Consider the following 5,625-nt stretch of genomic DNA (forward strand, 5'->3'; position numbering starts at 1 on the left):
GAAACATCCATCAGCTGCCTCCTGCACACTCCCCACTGGGGATGTGCCCACAACCAAGGTACATGCCCTTGACCCGACTCGAACCCGGGACCCTTGAGTCCGCAGGCTGATACTCTATCCACTGAGCCAAACCAGTTAGGGCAATTAATTCCCTTTTAATGTGCATGAATTTCGTGCACCGGGCTACTAGTATAACATAAAACAACACAAAAAAAGAGAAAACTTTCTGATAAAAAAACAAAACAGTATATAACCATGCATACATTTCTCCTGATCATCCTCAGCCATCACCAAAATGATGGTTAAAAGATTTTATTTAGACATGCAAACACAGTATATATATGGTATATATATGCCATAACATATAATAATAAAGAAAATAGGATGGGGAACATAAAGACATCTGACCTATGACTTACCAGTGATAGTGATATCATTGTAACTAGCTAGTTATTAATAACTAGAGGATCAGTGCATGAAATTCGTGCACAGGCAGGGGGATGTCCCTCAGCCGGCCTGTGCCCTCTCACAATCCAGGACCCCTTGGGTAGCCAATGATCAAGGCCTATTGGGGCTTTCCTTCCCTCGGCTGCCAGCAGCTGGCCCCGCCCCCACCACTGCCACTGCTTGCCAACTGTAAGGTGCTGCCCCTTGCTCCCCTGCCACCGGTTGCCTCCCTCTGTGGGGGACAGGGGTGTGATCGCTTGGTTTGCCTGGGCCTCCCTCTGCAAGGCAATCACTGGCTGGTCTCACACACCCATCACAGCATCACTGGCCAGTGGCCTGGGACTCTCTGTGGGGTCATTGATTGTGGGGCCCCCAGATAGATCGCTGCACAGAGGGAGGCACTGCCCACCTGGCCAGGGCTCTGCTATTGATCGCTGCACGAAGCGAGGCCACGCCCATCTGCTGCAGGCCACTGGTTTTGTAGCCTGGGCCTCCTTCTGTGGGGCGATCGTGGGGCGATGGAGGGGCTCCCTGACGAATCACATCGCACCCGCCTTGGCTGGCCTGGCACCTGTGTGTGTCATTGCGTGGTCATCCGGGAGGTCGTCCGGACGGTTGTTCTGCTGTTCACTCGTTTGGTCAATTTGCATATCATGCTTTTATTATTATAGAAAGGAAAGGAGTAAAGGGAAGGCCAGACATTATAGGCATGTCATTTGGGCAGCTTCACCAGGAAGCTGCAATCTCACACTCCCCAGGGAACACAGGCTCATTCCTTGCAGATCACTGGGGGGAGGGGGTTCAGCAAAAGGAAGATGGATGTATGCCCAGTAAATCTGCGATGACATAGGGAAGGTACGTGTTTCTCAGCTACACCTGGGAACAGAAATCATTGGCCAGAATGGGCGTGGTCACTGCAAGCATGCCAACATTTGGGAACACATAATCCCCTAAACAAAGGAATTTGCTCTCTTGTTGCTCTTGGTTCTCTTGTTGCTCTTCGCCTGTGGCTTGCTCTTTGCTTCCTTGCCTTGGTCCCTATGACGTACGGCCATGTGGACCCCACATGCAGTGGACTGATGGACTGCAGCAGGACACAAGCTAAGTCAGCCTGATGCTGGACTGGACCCGTATCCAACATGGAAAGGCAACTCTGGGCCCTGGCTCTGATTTTAGTTCTACTGAAACCCCCGCTACTCTTCTATGACTGGACTAAGGAAAACCCCGAGTGTAATTCCATGGAAATAAAGCTTTCACCATATCTCATCCTCCCATGGGGCATCTGTAAATGCTTATTCCAGTGGTACCCCAAGAACCCCACTTCCACAAGCAAACAGGGGAGAGAGTCCCTCTCCTATCCTGTGACAACAGCACTGCAAACTAGACATAGCAGTAGCTTCAATATGATAAGGAAATTATTTTCAACATAGAATTTTTGTTCTCAGTAAAATTATTGATCAAATGCCAAAGTGAAATGAGGACACCTGCAGATAAACAGGGATTTAATAAAATTTACATCCAAGAGTTCTTTTTTAAAGAAAACTATTAGAGAATGCGCTCATGTAAAATCAGGCAGAGGTCAAGAAAAATGAAACAGTAAACCCAATACAGTGGAGTAGAAAAAGAGAACTTTGGGGACAGAATATGGGGAACTCTGGGATGCTGGAGGTCTCCAGGAAAGAAGAGCAGGAGAGGAAGAGAGAGAGAGAGAAGGGCATTTAGAAAAATAACGTAAGTATGTGTATTTAAATTGGGGTAATATTTTTTTTCATTCAGGAATTTTTCCCTAGCCCCTTGAATTTAACTGTCTCCTACAGGTGGTTAAATTTTTTAGAGAATGAATGCAGGAAAAAAATAGTTTATGGCATGCAAATTAGGATTATGCAGCAAGAAAATAATCTTGCAAGTCCAGTTTCTCTCTTAAAGGACAGTCCTCCATTCCTGTACGGGTCACTTCACCTGACCAGGTGCCAGGCTTGCCCACCCAGAACAGAGTCTCTGTCGGAGAGGACTCCAGGGGCGGGAGATGTGGTGACAAGTACAGTGGAAGGAAAGGAACTGAGTGGTCAAGAGGACTGTCAATAGTCTCTTCTGGAAGAGGAGGGGCTGTGATAGCCACGTAGCAGAGGAGCTGGGGCTGCCCCACACCGACGGGGCACAGAGGCCTTGACTGGCAGGACAGCCTGGTCCAGCAGAGATAAACCTGGGTGTGTTCATCCAAGAAATGAAAGGCTCCTGAAAGGGAATTGTTACACTTATTGGATCAAACTTCCCTTTAAATGACTGTGGACATTTTTTTAATTTCCCCCCACTCCCCAATGAGTAGGGACCCAGAAGAGTAAGTCCCAAGGCCTGACTGGGTATAAATAAATATTCCCCATATATGTAAGTCATGGTACTAAAATTTTGCTACCTGCTTCATGCTGGATACATGCCCTTTAGTTGCCAAGATAGTTTCCTACCTGTGATTAAAATATATTCATTTCCTTCCCCCTCCCCACCTCAATTAATTTCACCTTCCTCCACTACTACATTAGAAAACAGATGGAATTAGTGCAAGTGTACCTTGCTTGAGTGAAATGAAAATCTAAATTCTCCAGAGAGATTTGCTGTTTAGGAGAAGTGTATGAAAACTCAACACTGATAATTATCCCCCTCTGCACCCCACCCCACTCTACCCCACCCCATTCTCCTTTCAGTCAGGGGGCAATGCTTCTGCCCAGGCTCAGCTCATGCTCCCAAACAAAAGACAGCCTTCAGAAACGCTGGTGCGACAGGCTGCAAGAGTAGCAGATAAGCAATGACCTCATCATGCATATTGCACATGTGTAGGAAAACACCAGCTCTTTCCATCTGTCCATCTTTATCTGCAGCAAATTGATTTCACAACTTGTACACAAGTGAAATGCCAAGCCCCATGGAAAAATATTTGCCAATCCTGCTAAGCCTCAAAGTATCTTTCCAAACAATGGGAAACTGTGGAGTCAGAAAGTCCCAGGGCGGAAAAACAAGCTCGTGGTGAGGAGGAGGGGCATCCGTGCCTCCTCATGATGCAATGAAGGCCTCTGGCTGCCAGGCACCGCCCTGCTGGGCAGGCATACCCTCAACAGCAAACGAAGACCCAGGCTCTTCCCTGGGGGCTGCCAGTGCCCATTGGGGTGGGGGGGGGAGGGGGCGGCGGAGGACCGGGTGCACAGGTGTAAGCGACTTCAGGCAACATTCATTCACTGGCAGAGTGCCTCTGAGCCATCCAGTTGGTTAGAGAATGAGGGGTTCTGATTCCTTAATTCATGCGGTTATTCTACATGAATAAGCAGTTTTTAGAGTCAGAATATAAGATTTCAGTGAAGTAGTGAACAAAAGGTGCTCCCGAAGTCTCAGGAATCGGCCATTTGAGCATCAGTTTCCCCTCATGACGTGGCCTCGCTCCTTCCTCCGCTCAGTTCCTGGTTCTCCCAGGACCTCTGCTCTTGGCTCCTTAGAAAGGCGCCCCCTCCCGCGCCTCGCGTGGGCCCCAGCTTGGCTTCCCCCGCGCCCTCTCTGCACACTCCCTCGTGAGCACACACACAGGCCTCCGCTCGGAGCTCGGATCGCATCGGGAAGGCTGCCAAGCCCACATCTTGCCTGACCCGTCACCTTCATTGCGTTTCCTGCCCCACGCCCGGCCGGCCGGCTGCTTCTCTGCGCGGCCATCATACCTAGTGATCCCACCGGCTCGGAGCTCAGCTCTTCCAACTGTGAGCTCACTCTCTCTACATCCCACCCGCTTCCTTCCCATCTGCCTTGCCCTGGCCCCAGCGCTCTGCTTCTGCATAAACCACAGGCGTCCTCTTGGGTCCCCGCTCGCTCGGGAAGGAATGGAACGCGTCCACTGTCCTTACAGCTACATTGGATCCCAGAAGTTTAACGTCCCCTTTCAGTTTGTTTCCTCGGCATAAAAATGGAGATAGTGACAATTGGCTGCAGGACCGAGACTTGGGTCCAAAAACATAGCATATACAAAAGCATGTTGGAAAGTAGAAAGCCATGCAAAAACAGGATGTTAGCCAGTAGCTCATAAAAGTTAATACCTTTTTCATGTGCGAGGTTATTGACATATATACATACAAATATGATAAACAGGATTTTGTCATGCTGAACGGCAAATCGTATTTGTACAGCTGAGTACCCAGGAAAGTATGATAGTATTTACTTTTGGAACAGTGAAATGGAGGGTGAAGATTTTAACCATCTCCCCGAAACCTTCAAGACACACACACACACACACACACATACATGCACCTACTAGCTGTATGTCACGTTCATGTATGACTGTAAATGTGTACAGCCACATGCCGGAACTGACTCCGGCTATAGTTCTACCAAGTGTTTATAAACTATGGGCTACAATCGTCCCAGGCCTAAATGCCCAGTCACATACTGCACAGCCTGGGGTTGCAATCCAGAGACCACGGATGAAATCCAGGAACCCAGGAATGACGGGGGGCAGGCCTAGGTGAAGGGCACCACTGCCCTAGCCTCTGCAGACGCACACACTGGGGATGGACCCGGTCCTCCCACCTTGTGTGCACTCTGATTAGTTCAACTGCTCTGCCTGTGGCTCCTGCCGTCACCACACCCACCACATACTTTCGAGAACACGGGATATTCCAGTCTTTATCACAAACCAGATGCTTTGGGTCAGGGGTGGGAACCAGATCTGGCTCTCAACAGAATTTCTTACGGCTTGTGGGGCAAAGTAGCAAGACGTTGCAGAAACTATTAACATTTGCACTCTTGCAAAAATGTGAGGCCACAAAAAGTGCTCCTATTTCTCTCCGACTCACTGTTTTTCTTTTTTCACTCTGCTCCTATTTGTAGGGGTGTTTTTCCTCAGTCCAGACTCTGCCTGTAGGTTTTTGCATGTCCATGTCTTTGTGGTTTTCATCACTTTTGGGTGGGACGGGGGTTCTGCAGCATTCTCAGCTGGGAATAGTCTAGAAATGGGACAGGGCCTCTTTGCATGGTTATTTGTCATTTCCTGTTTTTACTGAGGAGGTATTGAGTGCTCTGAGTTTTAACTCCATGTCTTCAGCACCCCATGCCTTGGAACTTCCCTCCTCTGGGCTCCCTGGACAAGATGCCTGCACTCTCACCCGCCCCACCCCCACCCCCCCGACACACACCCCTGGGCCTGCA

At 49.2% G+C, this 5,625-nt stretch overlaps 1 long non-coding RNA gene across 2 annotated transcripts in view; it reads right to left on the reverse strand.

The window, feature by feature from the left end:
• Positions 1 to 4,833, reverse strand: part of LOC107184117 — a 13,336-nt gene extending 8,503 nt beyond the window's left edge. For both annotated transcript variants that reach the window (XR_001514937.1, XR_001514936.1), the window contains exon 1: positions 4,733 to 4,833. This is a non-coding gene — a long non-coding RNA (uncharacterized LOC107184117). The remainder of the gene's footprint in view (positions 1 to 4,732) is intronic.
• Positions 4,834 to 5,625: the final 792 nt, after the last annotated feature.

The sequence above is a fragment of the Myotis davidii genome, unplaced genomic scaffold (assembly GCF_000327345.1).
Source record: "Myotis davidii unplaced genomic scaffold, ASM32734v1 scaffold821, whole genome shotgun sequence".
NCBI classification, from domain to species: Eukaryota; Metazoa; Chordata; class Mammalia; order Chiroptera; family Vespertilionidae; genus Myotis; species Myotis davidii.